The following is an 18,695-nucleotide window of genomic DNA, read 5'->3' as shown; positions in this document are numbered from 1 at the left end:
CTCAATTTGCATTTCTTTTTTTTCTTTCTTTTTTTTTTTTTTGGTACCGGGGATCATACTCAGGTCCTTGTGCTTGTGAGGCAGGCGACAGAACCACTGAGCTAAATCTCTGGCCCCTGAACGCTGGTATTTGTTTGTTTGTTTTTTGGTACCAGGGACTGAGCTAAATCCCCAGCCCATGAATTTGCATTTCTAACAAGTTCCCATATCGTGCAGGTCTTTGGCCCACACTTTGGAGAACTTCTGCTCTAAAAACAAAAACCCCAAAGCACAGACTAACAAATTAGTAAAATTTCAGGGGTTTAATAACCAGAGGTGTGGTAATTTAGCTCTTACTCTTCAAGCTATGTGATCTTGAAAGGGCTTTTTTGTTTCTTTTTCTCCTAGGTAAATAAGACAATGTGAGGATCGCGCTGAGCATGGCACTCATCTTCTCAGCTACTGTTTACACTTACACGTCTACTCTCCCTCCTGCACTGTCAGCTCCTTGAAACCAGGAACCATATTTTAATTATCATTTTATCCCTGACGAGACCATAGAAGTCTCTTGATTGAATGAGTCAATAAATGAGCAAATAAAGAAATGAATCCAAGACATGAGATAATGGTTGTGAAAGTATTTTTAAAATGAAAGGCTTTTTTATTATCATTGCATGACATTTGATATCTAGTTCTTTAAGACTGCTGATAAACTACAGTTTTCAGTACACTTATCAGTTATCACAACAATAGCAAAAACTAACATTCATATGTAAGGATATTGGGCTAGATGTAAAAACGTAAAAATAGTGAAGAAAACATACCAAAGTATTGAATGCAGTATTCATGGAAATTGTGACATCAGGGTTATGATTTGCTGTGTCTAAGGAAAAGATTAGAACAACACAATTAGACTTAAGGCCAGTCAAAAATTCCAGTGGCAGTTAACTTTGTCCTGAAGAGCGGTGCTGCTGCTTGAATGAGTCAGAGAGCTTCAGGAGAAGAAACTCTGTAATTTTAAACCATTCTGGTTCAGCTTTAAAATATCCCCCGAAAGATTCGTATGTTCGGAGAGGCCTAGTTGAAGGGAGTGGGTCATGGAGATGTAACCTTGGGGATTATATCTTGTCCTCAGCCTCTTCCTCCCTGGCTCTTTACCTCTCTCTTTCCTTTCTCCCTTCCATGAGGTGAGGTTTCCTCTGCCATGACTTTCCACCATGATGTTTCTACCTGATCACAGGCCTAATAAGCTAACATAAATCTTTCCTCCTTTATTACTCTCAGGTGTTCTGTCACAGTAATGAAAAGCTGACTAAAACACAAGCTTAGCAATTTAAGCACTGTTTTGATGAGAGGGGTTTTGGAAGGGTGAGAGGTATTAGGAAGGTTAGGGGGAGTACAGGTTTGCTGCATCCCAACCCCCATCTGTGCTCGCATGGGCTTAAGGAATAATTCCAAGCTCCAAGCAAGGCCTGTGGTAACTCTCATTTCAGACATCCTGCTACTTCCTGGGAACTCAACCCTGCTTAGAAATTTTCAATATCTAGGGAACCAGGTGCACAAGGTAGGACCCTATGAAAAGTTCTAGTCCTTGTCGTCTTGGAAAGCTTTGCTGTAGACAACAGCCTTACTAGGTCTAATGATAATAAAAGCAGGAAGCAAATGTTTCTGCCCATGCTGAGAGTATAGATCTTGTAGAAAGGCTAATATGATCAACAGCTCTGTATGTAAGAATATGAGCAGCAGAATGTGACAATGAACTAGCAACATCATTTGATTAAGAGGAAGTAGATGCCCTTGGTATTTGAGAACTCAAATCTGTTTCCATTTTCCTCTGCCTCATACATCTGTCACCTCTTTATTGGCATTGATTCTTTTCTTTGAAAGAAAAAATTTGGTGTAGGACTAGGCTATACTGTGGTGGGATTTAATTAATGTTTGGGAAGTAGTTTGAATTTCTCTGATGAAAGGTGTTGGCCGCCACTCAGAGTTTCACAGCTCAATTTTTCTAGCGTTTGTTAAGGTTCTAAAGTGAAATAAAATTCAGTTGGATCTGAAAAACTTCTGATTAGTGAGTTTCTACTAAATAAGTTAAAGAAATTAGCTTATTAGAATTACTTATTAGAATCACAGAAGCAGGAGTATATCTTTAATATTGCACTGTACCTTAAAATACCTGCAGAAAGAAAAAAGGTTATAAAGCCCAGAAAAGTGGGTATCAGCTCCCTACCAATGGATAATTGTAATGGAAGTTGTGGGTTCCTGTGAGGCATTCCAATTAAATTACCAGGAATCTACCTGGTGTTTTAGGTAATTTACGTGGGAAAGTTGAATATAGCTACTATTTGAATTTGCATTTGAGATCAGCAAATCTAAGGAACAGAACATTAAAGCAGAGCCAAATGTGGGTGTAGCAGACATAAACATCTCTGTACTTATGTATGCAAATTAGTATAAACATTTGATAGGCTTCAAATTATTTTGAATGGCTTTTCCTTCTCTCTGATGACATTGAAATGTCACAATCTTCAGGCCGAAAGCTGCTCTGAGAGCTGCTGAAGCACTTCCTCGGGCATACTTACTTTTATTTGAGGCACAACTCCAGCATGCTTGGTTGGCTGATTTCTAAATCCATGGCATGTTGGAAACAAGAAATTAGATAATGGAGTGAGGCTGCCACAGACAGATGCCCTAATATCATGAAAAGGGACAAAGACATGCTTGCCAGGTATTTTGCTCAGCAGTCAATTCACTCATAATGTCCACCCATAGACAATGCCTGTCCAAGCTGGGCAGATAACCAGTGAGCCATTCGGCCAATCAATTAGTCAAATCCTTCTCATTTGCTTGGGTTCTGTTTAAGCCACTGCATTGAATTTTTCTTCAGTTTGAAGCATACTGGGTGAAGACACATCTTACCACACTGCAGCCTTGGAAGCAGGGGTTACCAATGCTCCAGAGAATTGACAGCCATTGTTGGGCACCCAAATTTCAGGACATATTGGGTGTGGCTGTAAGTCCTGCAATTCAGTGCATTGAATGGGTGTGCAGAATCTAGGTTCAAATCCTTACGCCCCAGACCACTGCTAGTTAGAGAACCCTTAGCCAGTTATTCATAGAGCTATAAGAAGTCTTGACCATGAACTTACCTTCATATCTCATTTTTAAAATAAGGAAAGTGAGTGCCAGAACGGTTACATGTTAAAGCCAAATATTGTCAGAATAGGAAATTTGATGGAAGGAAAAACAACAGCATACCTAGCCTATACCAGTAACATCACATCTATGATTCTTTTTGATCACGAAAAAGTTTTATGAGACATTATTATCTTGGTTCTCGGGAAGAAGAAGAAGGCTTGGAGAGGTTGAGTAAGTACACAAGGCCACACTTAGTGCATGATAGAGCTGGGGTACAAACCCAGGTCTGCCTGACTCCAAAATCCATGCCATCCCTCTTCACTCTGTCTCCATGTAGAGGGCAGGTCTCCTGTTTTTTACATAATTTACTTTATATTAAGCATAAAAGGCTTAAAACAAATTAAGGCACTCTAGAGCTATTATTATAGGGGCGACTTAATTGTATCATAGAGGTGCCCATGGGACATTCACATTTTAGCTGAAATCCCAATATTAAAATGTTTCTCTCTAGTAAAAGCAGGGAAATATGACTTTTCACAGTCATAATGTGGCAGAGAATGCTAATAGAGGAAAAAAACACAGACAGGGCATTGGAGGGCAGAGTTCTGAGCAGACAAAGTCGAAGTGTCACATAAACAAACCCAGAGAGAGGGATTTCTTGGCAATTAGAGGCAGGTACTTTGCAGAAAGTATTGGGGGAGCCAATCTCCATAGAAATCAACAAACAAAAGCTATATTTAAAGAGAAATTACATTAGCAGAGATGGAGAATAATCTCTAGTCATAAGCAGCTACCACTATTCTAGCAAAAACACTGTGGGCCCCATAGCAAGAATGGGCAAAAACTGTCAGCAGAGAAGTCCTGCTCCATATAAGGCACAATTCCTTTAATCATGGAAGGAACTGGAAGCTTCACTGGTCCTCATTCATCACATAATCTTTGTAGTTGTTGTTTATTACCATGTTTCCTTTGTGGTTGTAGTTTGTCAAATGAATTTGAAGTCAGGCCACTGGATTTGAATTCCAGCTTCATCAGCTGCCAATAATATGACCTTAGGCAAGCTCTCTAATCTGTTTCCTCACTTGTAAAATGTGCTAAAAAATTGTGTCCTTGGGCCAGGGATTTAGCTCAGTGGTACCACCACCTGTCCTGCAAGTGCAAGGACCCGAGTTTGATCCCTGGTACAAAAAAAAAAAAAAAATTGTGTCCTATGATTACTGGCAGAGTTAAATAAGGTAAATTAATGCCAGATGGTAGTTGGAATGATTCCTGGCACATAGTGAGAGCTCAATACATCTTAGCTCTTCTCATGACCACATAGGTTTGCTTAGATGATAAGATAGGATTCATGTCTGGCATATGGTAAGTACTTGCTAAATGTTCACTGTTATACTTGCTGTATGTATCATTGCTGTATCACAGTCTTGGTGGACTTTTATTTATCAAGTCTTAGGTTAACCCATCCAGGTTCAGTTGTAAACAGATAGTGGGCCAGGTGGGCCCCATCTAACTTTGTCAACAAAATTTTGGTACACAGAATAGGTAACTGGGTAAATGCCACCACTACCTGTACCCATCTTGGAGAAAGCTGTCCTAAAAAGATTTTTATCTGGTGCCAACAATGTAATCCACACATATGAGATCACCAGATAGATAAATAGATCTTCTCCTCTGAAACTCTTCCGAAATTCTCCCAGAGTGAGCACTGACCTGCAGCTTCTTGGGGTGAGGAGTCTTAAGAATATCAACTAAATACACTTTACTTTAAAGAATCATAACTGATCCTAATGGGCATTAGCTGAAAAAAGTGACAGTAGTAAAAAACAGCAGGAAAATAGACTGTCTCTACACCAGTCAGTTGAGATTCAGAAGTAATTTCCCCCACAGGCCACACTCAGACTGGCTAAGTAATAAAACAGCCACAGGGAAAAATCCACTAACAAAATATTGCTTCCTCTTTTACCTGGTTGGAAGTGAAGACTATGAGAAGCTATGTGATCCTCAGAGACCACAGGAGAGAGTACAGGACATGTAGAAGGGAGTCCAGGATGACAGTTTGGTCAAAATGGTTCCACCTTAATCCTAGAGGCATTGAAATGATCAAGAGACAAAGGTTTGATGTCCTGAGGTATGTGATAAATAAAGCAATATACAACTGGTTGGGTGACAAAGAAAATATCAGAAGTATGCTGTTTTCAGCCATCTCTTCAAATTGATGGAATCATCCACCCAGAGGTAAAGCATTCATGGTACTAAATGACAGGTTTTAAGATATCCAGTGTGAGGTTTGTTTGCTAGTTTATTTTTTTTAAAAAAGCTACTTTGTATTCTCCAGCTATGTTTATATGCCATGCAACTGCTTTGGCTAATTTGAGTGACACAGTCAATGCAATTGAACCAAATCAAATAAGAAGGGCCCTTGGCCAAAGAATGTGTTGGCTTTAGGTTGTACAGTTCCCTCAGAACCATTATCACACAGGTAGAGATAGTGGCATGGCCAGCCAGCTGGGCGTGTGTCCGTCATTCAGTCAGCTATCTGTGACTCTTTAGAAAAGAGTCCGCAGGGCACAGTCTGGCTCCGGTGGAAACTTAATTTAAAGTGCTTACCAGATGACCAGCCTAGAGCCACTCAATATATCCAAACACAAGAACCTAGGGGCTATGTGACTTCAGTTTGACAGGACTATCAGCTGCTTTGATTCTTCCCAGTAGGAAAAGTAAAAGTGAAATTTGTGCATATCCTCCTTTTGACATAATGAAACATTCTATAAGCTGAAAGTCTCGGGACCCAATTATAAAGACCAAATTGCTATTTTACACACTATAAGATAAATAGCTATGGTCTCATCGATCTTGCCCTTTGTAATTTACTTTATCTCATGGGTTCCTCACAATAAGGAAAGGATTTGTTGTTTGCAAATAACAGAAGCTCAATTTAGCCCAAGAAAATAGGAGGAGCAGGGGTTGAGGGGATTGCTGTAAAGTCATAGCACAGTCTCACTGGAATCGAGGAAAAGCTGCACAGTCAGGCTTCAGGACAGACAAGACTGACAGGGCACTGGGATCGGTCACCACCCCCCTAAAGTCCAGTGCTTTCCCTAGACTGAACAGCCCCTATTTGGAGCACAGAGGCTAATTAACACAGTGCCCAATTAATAGAGGCTGAGATTAGAGCACAGAGGTGACTAATTATGAGGTTAAAGCGAGGGTCAGATTGCTGGAGAAAAAGGTACAAGCAAAGTATTAACCCCCAAAATTTGAGTACAGGATTATTATGGTCATTTGTCACATAAAGAAACAGAGGCACATACAAGTTAGGAGGGTTTATTCAGATGGCTGGCAAGTGGCTTTAGGCCTTTGGACAAGTGTTAGATTCAGACAGATTTAACTTTAAATCCTATAGCCCACTTGCTGTTGGATCACGGAGAATGTGTTTAATCTTTGGGCTCCAATTTTCTCACCATCAAAATAGGCTCACTTCAAAGATTTGTTTTTAGGATTAAATTAAATGAGATAATTTATTTAACCCATCTAATTTAGTTCCTGGGATCTAGCATGATACACAAAAAGATAACAGCTTTTTCTCTCACTGTAGAGACCACGTTTTTACCTACATTACAGTTTTACCACTCAATTACATGATATTTTGCTTTTCTTCCTCTATGTCTACGGGCAGCCACTCCCAAAGACTGTCAGTTCCTTGGAGATCATATCTCATTTCTCTTGGATCCTACCCTGGGCTGGGTGAGCACACTGGCAGTCTCTTCAAATTCTTGTGGAATCAAAGAGGTTGAATCCGTTCACATGTCACTTTTTTTTTCTAGAAAATCCCCCAGGACCTGCACCATCATTGTGTTTCATTGTGTCTTTCTCAGGCTACATGTTTCCTTGGGATACCAACCTGGTTTTTCCTTTCTTCTCTTTCATGCAGCTCCACCTGGAGGCCAGTGGCTTGAGTTTGCCAATGCCCACAAATTTATCACAGAAGAGTGCCCCCATTCAAGGTGTGCTATTAAACTCCATGTGGCTCCAAATAAAGAGGATTCACCCTGAATTCTAGTTCTTAAGCATGCTATCCTGGGATGTTTTTGTTGGTAGTGGGAGGGGATTTTTCTCCAGCAGAAAAATCTTCATACCAAATGAGAAAACTGGATAGTGTTTAAAGTTGAAGAATACTTCCAAATAAGTATTAGAATCATGAGGATGTATCAAGTAGGGAGTGGATAATTGCTTGTCTAAAGATCTCCTAACATTTGTGCTCTCACAATCTTCCCTCAGTTACATGCAGCCTAGATATCAGCATGGTGCTCAAAAATCTACACCAGTTGCTAACTTTGAAGAGAGATATACCACAGGGTGCAGTGATGATAGGAAAAAGGAGAAGAGGATTCATATTTCATGAAGCTATTATGTGTCTGCATAAAACTAAGCACTTTAGATACAGTATTTCATTTCCCCAGCAACCATACAAGATTGGTAATGTTGTTCCATTTTTATAGATGAGAACTACCAGAGTCAATTACCTCAGGCTATGTAATTAGTAAGGGGATCTGCAGGAATCCAGCAAAGAGCAGGCACCAGGTCAGTCTTGCTGCTAGCCAAAACTGCTCACTTCCTTTTTCAATGCAGATTGACCACCACTGATGGAGAGAGAAGGACTGGTCCCCAAGGGGACTGGCTGAATGAAAAGAAAGGAGGGGAGTTATTATTTAGAAACCAAGCCACTGGGTCGACCAGCGCTGCAACAGAATCATTTGCACACTACCTTGGAGCTCTTGAAAGACTGTTCTGATAACTGCAGAATAATTAACACTTGGGCTTTTGTTCCAGATTGACCTGGTTTCCATCCTTTATTATATGTGCCTAGAAAAGTTACTTGACCTTGATGAGTCTCAGTTTCCTTGTTACAAAGAAGAATAATATTAGTTCTTAACTCACAGAACTATTGTAAAGATTAAATAAACATAAAGTCTTCCTTGCTTAGGAGTATGCCTGGCTCATAATAAGTACTGCAAAAATGCTAGCTGTCATCAATAGTGGATAATTTTAAAGAAATAGGGATTTTTTTAATCAGTGAAATTGCTATAAAGACGATAAATAGGCATCCTTCCCTAATAAAAAGAGGTGATTCATTTACAAATACAGAACACATTTGCATGCAGACAATAATGTGATAATATCCTTAAATAGAGTTTGTTCTTCTAAGAAGAACATAAGAAAATACTGCTTCCCATTGATTCTAAAACCAGCCCTTGTTTACATTGTTAAATTGCTTAGCAACCTCTTGTCTAGCCTGAGTAGAGTCATGAAATTTCAATCAAGAACAGGACAAAGTACCACAAATCTTAAATGAATATACTACTCTCATGTTGAAGACTAAACATAAAATTACATTTATTTTAAAGCATCTTCTCATGGTTTGTACTTTCTGCAAATTCAAATGTTTTTCCTCCTGCAAGGTAAAGATTGACTCTAGTAAGTGTGGTGTTGATAAAGGGCAAGGAATACCTTAGGGAAGGGTGAGTCGCTGTTTCATGGTCCCGTCTCATCAGTGGTCTTATAATTTCTTTTTTTTCCACTCTGGATTAGTTCAACAATCACAGAGGGGAAGTGATAGTGATAAACTCCCTGTAGAAAAGAATAAAACATTTTCTTTTATATTTTCAAAAGGACACAGGCCCAGTCTTTGTCTCAGTCGCTCTGTTGAGTAATTCATGAACCTACAACACCTAGTTTCTCAAATACCATCAGCTGTGAATATCTCCCTGCTAAAGGGAATCATCTCAGATCTCTGTTACTTCTCCCCACTTTCCACATTACCACCCTATTGCCTCATCTGTAACCTTCCTCCATCTCGATCTTATCGCTGGCGATCCATTTTAAATACTGTTTTCAAACAAGGTAGGAAAACATAATAAGAAAGAGTTCTTTTTAATGACTGAGCCTCAGTCTTAGTTTTTCACAGGTCTGTTGGACTACTACAGCAAGGACTCCAGAACTGCTCTTTGTGTTGGGTGGAGCTCTTCCTACAATATATTCTCTCTCCTTCTCTCCTTAAAGAGTGCATTTGAATCAGAAGACCAACCTCATGCTCTACCTCAGGTCCAGTTTCTAGCCTTAGTTTTTGACCTTGAATATAACACTGTACTATTTTGAACACGATTTTCTATTTGTCCAATGAGGTAGCCATACTAGGTAAACATCAGAGTCTGTTTCAAAAACAAAATTTCTAAACCTTTATACATCTGAGAGTGACTTTCACTTTTGGTTAGGATGTAGATGGTCACAGCTGGCTAACACTCACATTGTAGCAAAAAAGGGGAAAAAAGAGGCAAATTACCAACATCATTAAAGACATGAAAGATCTGTGGAAACCAAAGAGAATTAGATAAACATAAACTCCTAAATAAGTTTATAATCACCAACAGTTTGTTTCTCCGGGAGCATTAGCTTGTTCTAGAAACATACAGGCTGAAGATTAGACTTGGCCCAAGCAGAATTCAGTTGGAGGGAAGAGAAACCAACAAGACTTTTTGTCAATGTGCAGAAGTAATACACTTTTGCACAAGATTGGAAAATGGAAGAGTAAAAAATTCAAGGCTTGGGCCAGGGATGCAGCTCAGTGGCTCCACACCTTCCTGGCAAGCGCAAGGTCCTGAGTTGGATCCCCAGAACCAAAAAAAACCAAAAAACAAAAATTCAAGGCTCATTCTCATTTTTGAAGTGGTAGGGAAGGCTTAAGGGTGCTGATCAGAAAGAGGATAAAATCTTCTGTAGTCTCTAGTGTTTGAAAGGAAAGGTCCTACTAGAAAAGAAATGAGTTTGCAGTAAATGCACACAGTTCTTGTTCTTAAACCATTTGCCAGATTTTGAACTCCTATGAAGTGGATTTCAATGATGTAAGCTCAAAGCTTCTGAAGATCATAATCTTCAGAACATAGGAGACAGAACACTACTAGCCTCTCATCAAAAGACCAGTGACCTCTCCAAAGAACAGGGACAAACCAGAGGTGAACTGATACTTGCTAAAAACTGTAACACAACCTCATACCTAGTATAATCTATGCCTGTCTGGTCACCACAGAAAGGGAGAAAACCTTTCTTGTAGAGATTCATGTGAACATTCTGGAGGCTTTTTAATTATTTGTTTGAAATTATTTTAATACCCAATATCTATAATACAACTCAAAATTACTAACAAGAAAATTGAAGATGTGATATATAATCAAGAGAAAAAATATTGAGCAATAGAAGCAGACTCACAGATATTTCAATTACAAGAATTAGCAGAAAATCTTTTAAAAATAATTAAAATTATTATATTAAAGAAAAAAGAAGCAGTGAATATGGATTAATAGATTCAGGGTTTTAAAAGAGAATTGAAGTGGCTAAAAAAATCTATATGGGCAACTTAGAATGGGAAAATATATTATCTAAAATTAGGAACTCATTTGGGTGAATTTATTACCATGTAGAACACAGCATATTTAATGCAAAGACAAGATCAGTGTTTTAAAATGCCAAAAGTGAAACTCAATACTGATTAAAAAAAGATGGAAAGAACAGAACAAAATATAGCAAAGATACATCTTCAAAAGATCCAATACATGTATAATTGAAATTTCAGAGGAAAAAGAGGCATATGAAGAAGAAATAATGACAGAAATAACAACTAAATTTTTCTAAAACAGATAATAATGCCACTGATCCAAGAACAAGAATGTGTTAGTCACTTTCCCATCACTGTGACAAAAATATGTGACACCTACAACTTAAAGAAAGAGAGGTTTATTTTTGGCTCATGGTTTTCAGAGGATTCAGTCCATAATTAGTTGGCTCCAAAGGCAAAAACAGCATAGTGGAAGGGCGTGGCAGAGGAAAGCTGCTCCATCCATGGCAGGCAGGAAGCAGAGAGAGAAGGGAGGAGCCAGGAACAAGAATACACCCTCTCATGTCACACCCCAGTGGCCCATCTACAACCAGGCCCCACCTCCTAACAGCACATTCATCAGTGGATTAATCCACTGGCGAGTATAGCACCCTCATGATCCACCACCTTCCATATACCCCACTTCTGAATGTGTGAGACTTTTAGGAGATGTTTTAAATCTAAACATAAGGGAATACCAAGAAGGATAAAAACAATGAAAACCACATCTAGACACATCGTATTCAAAGAACTGGAAATTAAAGAGTAGGGGGAGGGGAAAGACATGTTATTTTTGAAGTAACAAGGCTGACAGTTGACTTTCCAATAGAAAATTTTCAATAGAATCCAAGGCAATGCTGTAACATCTTCAAAGAGCTGGAAGGAAATTTTTCTACTAAGTGAAAAACATATTCAAAATTTAAGTCAACGTAAACATATTTCGACATAAATAAAACCTAAGAAAGTTTGTCTCAAGAAAATGACACTATAAAACTTATAAAAGGAAAATTTTCAGACTGAAGGAAAAAACATCCAAATAGAAATATTCAACTTTGGAAGAAATAAAGAGCATGGTAAAGGGCAAATACATATGTATGTATTAGCTAATATTTACATTTTGAATCAAAAAGAGAGACTTGGGGAACATAATAGTAAAATTGTGATAATATATCAAAGAACTAGAAGCTCTTAAAATGAGGTTAAATTGTATTAGCTCTTTGCATTACCTGTGAAGTGGTAAAAGTGCCAACTTCAGCTAGGAAGGAATATTTATTTTTTTCAGGATAAGAGCTAAAAATGTCAAGAATGTATAAGAAACACCTAAAAGTAGAGAAAATGGAATAAAGATACTTTATTTAAAAGCAAGTAGGAAAGGAGTGATGTGTTAGTAAGTTTATTGCTGAGACAAAATACCTGACATACACATTTTAAAGAAGAAAACAGTTATTTTGGTTGATGGTTTCAGTTTCAGGCCATGGTCAGCTGACTCCAAAGCAGGTCACAGAAGAAGATCATGGTAAAGCAAAGCCGCTCACTTTATGTCAGCCAGAAAGCAGAGATAGAAAGACCCAGAGAGAAAAGGACCAGAAACAAAATATACTCCCCAAGTCATGCCCTATGAGCTACCCAGACACACCGCGAAGTATGCTTCACTAATCTCCTCAAGCCAATCACATTGAAAATCAAGATTAGCAATCACAAGGAATAAAGGGACACGGGAAAGATAGAATACACAGAGCAAATAGCAAGTAGAAAAAAATAAACCATTTCAATAATTATATGTTAGTTCACTAAGCAATCAAAAAAGAAAGAATGGATTTTTTACACATGGCTTGTGTGTGTGTGTGTGCGTGCGTGTGTGTGTGTGTGTGTTTCCCATTAAATTTATTGGTACATTTTAGGTATAAAATACAGTTACATTCATCATTTGGATCTTCTACCTTTACATGAGTATCTTGGTTCTTATTTTTTTCCCCTTCCCCTGCCCTCCCTTCACCCCCTCCATCCTTCCCTATTTGCAAAGACTTTGATTCCTTTTTTTTTCTTTTCTCATATTTTTTCTTTTCCCTTCTTTCCTTTCCCCTACCCCTCCCACTTCCCCTACTCCTTTAGAGCTTTTCTTCCTATTACACAGTATTAGTTATACATTTTTAAAACTACACTATCAAGATCTAGGAGACATTACCACAGATTTTACATAATTTAAAAGGCTTGTGTGTTTTATAGGTACTTTATAGAAAGTATATTTTAAAGTTCAATATGTTTATCTGGGAGACAATAAGGAATGGGCAAACACTTTGGGTTTGAATTTTAACTTCTAATTATTATTTGAATTAGATTGGTTTGATACCTCTGTGAGTCTTAGTTTCCTCATCTGTAATAAAAGCGCAACTCTAACTATCTGATAGGGTTGGTGTGAGAATGAAATAAAATTCATGAACAAATCTAGGGCAGTGACAAGTAGACCCTCAGTAAGTGATGGATATTATTGTCACTCTCGTTACTTGCTCCGGGCTCTCTTTGGGAGTTACTCTAATATCATGGCTAATTCCAACGTTGTCTGCTGTTAGCCATGCAATCTTGAATAAGCTCCTCAAACTCTCTACACCTGTTTTCTCACCTGTAAAATGAGAACTGTGAGGGCAAAATGAGGTTGTCTGTTAAGACACTTGGTACATTGCCTGAAGTACAATGAATATGTTCTGCAATAGCCAGAGTCACTATGAACACATAAATCAGATTATGTTGATCATTTGCTCAGAAGTCTCCAAGGCCTTCCCATTCTACTTAGAGGAAAATCCAGATTATTTATAATCATTAACAGGGACTCTCAAAATCTATGACCTTTTTGAATTCATGATCTTGTTACTCATTCCCTTGCCTACTACACTTTCTCTAGACACATTGGCCACCTTGCACTTTCTCAAATTTATGAGGAGTCGGTCATGCTTCAGCCTCAGGGTCATTACCCTTGTAAAATCCACCCTCTGGAGATCTTTTCCCCTGCAGTCACCTACGCTCACCTCTTAGATCAACATAGTTGCTCCTTTAGCCCTAGTGATCTTGCTCAACTGTATTGTTCAAAGAAGACTTGCAAGTCTGCCATTCATAAAATTGAGCCTCAGTGCCATACCCAGCTCCACTTCCTTATCTTACTTCCTTGACCTATTTCTCTCCTTAGCAGAAATCAACATTTAACTTTCTTTTCTATTATATGATGTATGTCTTTATTTTATTGCCTTTCTCTATGACAATGTATGGACAAGAATTTTTGTCTTTGATCACTACTTTAGCCCCTAGACAACTACTTACTTGGCACATAATGCTCACAAATATTTATCAAATAAAAAATTTTAAAGTCACTGTTATCATTCACTTTTTGATCATTTCTCCTTTCTTCCCCTTCTTTAGTAAGCATTAGCAGTTTGAGCCATATCTGAACTCAAAACATAGCTCATCATGTCTCCAAAATATTTTCCCCTGAATTCTCTTGTCTATGTCATTTCCTCCTGCTTTACCCTCTCCTAGCACTGATCTTGTTCCACTGGATTCATATCAGCAGAGACCTCATCTATTTTTGCTTGCTGCTTTTTTCCCCAAGCTTAATACAACCCTGGGCACATAAAATACAATCAACAAATGTGATGGTAAATCTTGATGGTCAACTTGATTGAACAGAGAAACACCTAGGAGGGCCAGGGGTTTAGCTCAGTGGTTCTGGCACCTGCCTTGCAAGAGCAAGGTCCCAAGTTCGATCCCTGGTACCAAAAAAAAAAAAAAAAGAGAAACAGCTAGGAGATTAGTAGAGCTCACTCCTGGGTGTGTCTGTGAGGGTGTTTCCAGATGTGATGGCCATGTAGGACAGCACACTGAGGAGGGAGATTCTCCCTGAGTCTGGGAGGTGGGAGACTCTATCCAATAAACTGGGGGCCTGAGGAGGATAAAAGAAAAAGGAGGAAGCTCACATTTTTCCTTCCTTCCTCCTCCTCCTCCTCCTCCTCCTCCTCCTCCTCCTCCTCCTCCTCCTCCTCCATTTCCTCCTCCTCCTTCTGTCATCATGATTTAAGCTATTTTGCCCCACCATGTGCTCCCTGCCATAATATTCTGGCCTGGAAGCAATGGAGCCAAGTTACCATGAACTGAAATCTCTGAAACCAAGAATAAAAATAAACCCTTCCTCCTTTAAGCTATTTTTCTCAATTATGTTGTCATACTGACACAAAGCTGACTAACAGAGTGAATGAATGATCAGAAAAAATTTCCAATTTGTTTTGTCTATAGTAAACCTAATTTTGTACTTCACTTGTCCTCACAGGCTGTGCTATGTTTACCAAGCTTTGGTATTATATGTGCCATTTCTTTACTGAGACTGCACTGTATGACTTAGGCTGATATATTAGCTGTCAGGTATTCTGTTTTTCTCTTTGGCTTGTATTCAGAGTAAAGGTTAAAAAGAGCAATACGTTGCCAGTTAGCAAAAATCCATTTAATCTGCTCAAATCTATGAAAATATCCAATTAATATTATGCATTAAAATTCCACAATAAAGAGGATCCTGGAGATGAGTCTAGGAAGGAAAAGAGCAAGGTGAAGATAAAAGCATTCTTTGTAAGAATGAGAAGATTACGGCGGTGGTATGACAAAGAAGAAGGAATAGTCATTTACCAGAAGCCTAACAAATGCCACACCCCATTCATAGCCCTTTGTATTTATGATCTCATTTGAACTGAATGAAAAATATGTTTGAGTAGAGAGGATACTGGCAAATGTGGGAAAGTGTGGGGGTGTGCTTTTATGCGTGCATATTTGTGGGTATTTTAAATTAGCAGGTCCTAGCCCTGTCTTGGCTTCATATTAGTTGTGCAAACCTGAGCACGTCAGTTAATGCTCCTGAGCTTCTGTTCGTACATACCAACTGGTATGAAGATCAAATAAAATAGATAAGAACATTCTTTAAAACAATGGGGGTGAGTGTGTGTGTGATATTACAAGGATAAAAGCAAAAATCTATGCCTTCAGGGGTTATATTTTTTCATTTTCCCAGGTGAAAGATTAGACCCTGGGTAAAGTCACTTAGTATCCATTCACTTATTTTGCAATTTAATCCAACAAATATATTAAACACCTGTAGTGTGCAGACTCCATGAGATCATGGAAAATAAAATGAGGAACTAAATATGATCCTGCCTCAGACTTTACACTTGAGAGAAAGAAGCATATGAGCATAAAAATAACTTTACAATTCAAGGCAGAATATGTAGAATGTTATTAGTGTCATTTATAAATTATATACTAGGAAATCATGCTTAATAATTTATTCAATAAATATTTATTGAATGTCAACTATGAACCAGTTACTACTGTAGGACCAAAAGAGATAGTAGTAAACAAAAAAGAAAAGTAGCTTGTTTTCATGGAGTTTACATTCTAATGTGGGAAAGCAGAGATTATACTGGTATTCCAATGGATAAATAAAACAATTTTTATTTAATTGCTGTGGTGGAATAAAGTATTATAATAAGGAGTTTAAGAGAGGCAGAAGGTGTCTCGTATTTTCACTGAGACTAAAATGATAAGAATGAGGCTGATTTGAGATCTTTTGAAAGAGAGGATCTTCCACATAAAGAATGGCAAGGGCTATGATTGGGAGGTGAGAAAAAGCTTGTGGGTTTGAGGATTGCAAAGAATGGGTTATGTGAAAACATGGTGCATCCGTCTGATTTCCCTTTGCAAAACGCAATATCTGACACCCACAATTTAAAGGAGGAGATATTTACCTGGACTCACACTTTAAGGAGATTCTTTATGGTCAGCTGGCTGCAAGGCAGAAACATAATGGTGGAGTGGTGGAGTGGAGCAAAGCTTGGTTCATAGTGGCCAGGAAGTAGAGCAAGGGAACAGTGTCAGAGAGAAAGGGGCCAGAGTCTAGCTATAATTCCCAAAGTCACACATCCATGACTCAGCCAGACATACCTAGAAGTGTGCTTTACTGGTCCCCCTAGGGGACTCCTAAGCCAATCAAATTGACCCTGCCACACATGCGATGACAACTAGTGAGAAAGTCATATTCTATGAGGAGACAAGAGCAAGGGTCAGTAGGTGCCAGCCAGCACCCCACATTTTGGCTCTGGTGAAGAATGTGGGGTCTGATAGAGATACCATGAAGAGCCACAGAAGGTTGTAAAAAGAGATAGCAACTGATGTACATTTTAAAAGAGCAATTTAGCTGATACATGGCAAGTGAGAGCTGCAGCAGGGAGAAAGTGGATCTAGAAAACCCAAACGAGATGATGCTTTCGGAATCCAGGTGAAGGATAATGAATGGTGACTGGTGACTAAGCGAGGAGTAGTGTAGATGCTGAGGAAGGACCAGATGCCGAATATGCTTTGGAGGGAAGCCAAAAAGAACTGAAGAGGAGGAGAAAAGCTGCTTCTAAATAAAGAAGGCTTCAGTTTCTATCTTTAGCTCAAAAGCCTTTTATGTCAAATGATAGAGCCGCTAATAAATTGATTCCAAAAATATATATAATGTACATTTAAACTAATACTAAAATTTTTTTTATATTAAAGTTTCTCTATGGCAAAAATAGCATATTTATTAAAGAAAGTTGTCAAATACAGAAAGACAAAAAAGTAAGTATAGATGCATATAAAATATGGTATTTACATAACTAAGGTGAGAAAGCCTCTTTTCCTTAGCTGTACTGTTTGATCTTGTGTTAGGAGGCTGCCACATCAGGTTTTACCTTTTTCGACAGCATCCTTCAAAATCTGAAAATAATTTAACAATGCTAACACAAATGTTAACCCAAACGCTAGATGTGGACATTGTTCTTGTATCAGAGATGACTTTGGGGGTGGGGGCGGGACTATTCTGATGTCCCATTAAGTCAGAGGCTGATGGGCCGCAAGTGCAACCTGCCAGGGCCTTAAGTATTTGCAGAGTCCCTGCTGCGAATCCATTCCCACCCCTGTGTTGACGGGGGAGGAGAACTGCAGCTATTCACAGCAACAATTGTCCGAGCAAGGACCTAGCACCACAGTACCTTGGGGAGGCTGGGCGGGAAACCTTTGTTAAAAGGCTGCCAAGTCTGTGGTTAGAACTGCGGCCTCTGCCCGGGGCTGTTTTAATTCACATCTTCCCCCCTGCTTAAAGACCAAGGATTCCCAGGAAGGTAAGGAAGCGGAGCGAGGGTGTCCTCCGGGGGCCCAGGGGTCCAGCCGCAGCAGCAGTTTGCATCCTGGGCGGCCGCCCCGCCGACCCACCCAAGCCCAGGCTGGGATGTGGCAGCGCCAATTTCGTGCAACGTCCTCTCCCCTGCTGCGCGCAGGAATGGATCTCTGCGTCCTAAAAGAGGAAGATAATGGCGGGTTTGGCTTATAAATAGACGGTTGTATGCTCACCCTGCTAAGCATTGATTGAGACAGCCAGGCTGACTATTGATCTAATTTTAACTTACATTTTAGCCCGCACGCTCCCCGTCTGGCTGCGGAGCGGACTGTCTCGTGCGACCGCCAGAGGGCGTGCACTGGTCTTCGTGGTTCTCTGCACTTCTGGCCTCTTGTTTACACAGACCTACAATGCAGGCCTTTATTGAGTTTGAAAAATAGAAGTTTGATTTTCCTGCGTCGGGATGACCTCATCACTCACGAAAGTCAGACGAAAGCAGAGAATTGATGGCAGGCAGAAGGGAAAATAACGTTTGCATTTCACCTCCTCCCACGCCAGCACCTACACAGAGCACTGGGGATGTGCTTCTTATCTAGAAACCTGCTACTGGAAGCTGGGAGAGGGAGAGGGTGGGAGGGGTGGAATGTGCAGTTCTTCCTGGTGCCTTGGCACTCAGCGTGCTGCTGCTTCTGTTTACAAGGTTGTATCACTTACTGTCTGCCTACAAGGGCTCTCCACTGAGCTGTGGCTAATGCTGTGTACCAGCAGCCTCCAGGAAAGAATGAATTCACTTTCAAATGTTATTAGCTATTCCTTCATATAATCCATGGTGTCAAAGTTTAAATAATGGTCATCAGCAATTTTATATGACTTGGCTTGTAAATTTCAGATCGACTATGGCTTCAAATGAGTAGCTGGGAAATAAAGTCTGTCACATTTTTGTTTACTACCTTTTGGAACCAGGAACTATAGACTAGA

At 39.3% G+C, this 18,695-nt stretch overlaps 1 long non-coding RNA gene across 1 annotated transcript; it reads right to left on the bottom strand.

Annotated features, from left to right (window-relative positions):
* Positions 1–587: 587 nt before the first annotated feature.
* Positions 588–18,307, bottom strand: LOC110350800 (uncharacterized). Its single transcript, XR_002397688.2, has 3 exons — positions 18,007–18,307; positions 8,626–8,745; positions 588–8,017 (listed from the first exon to the last, which is right to left on the bottom strand). It is a non-coding gene; the product is annotated as an uncharacterized LOC110350800 (long non-coding RNA).
* Between the last annotated feature and the right edge of the window lie 388 nt (positions 18,308–18,695).

The sequence above is a fragment of the Heterocephalus glaber genome, unplaced genomic scaffold, assembly GCF_053883595.1.
Source record: "Heterocephalus glaber isolate CG9 unplaced genomic scaffold, H.glaber_assembly_v1.0 deba00000122, whole genome shotgun sequence".
In the NCBI taxonomy this organism is placed as follows: Eukaryota; Metazoa; Chordata; class Mammalia; order Rodentia; family Bathyergidae; genus Heterocephalus; species Heterocephalus glaber.
Note: the sequence above shows the minus strand (reverse complement) of the source record. Positions and strands in the feature narration are given on the sequence as shown.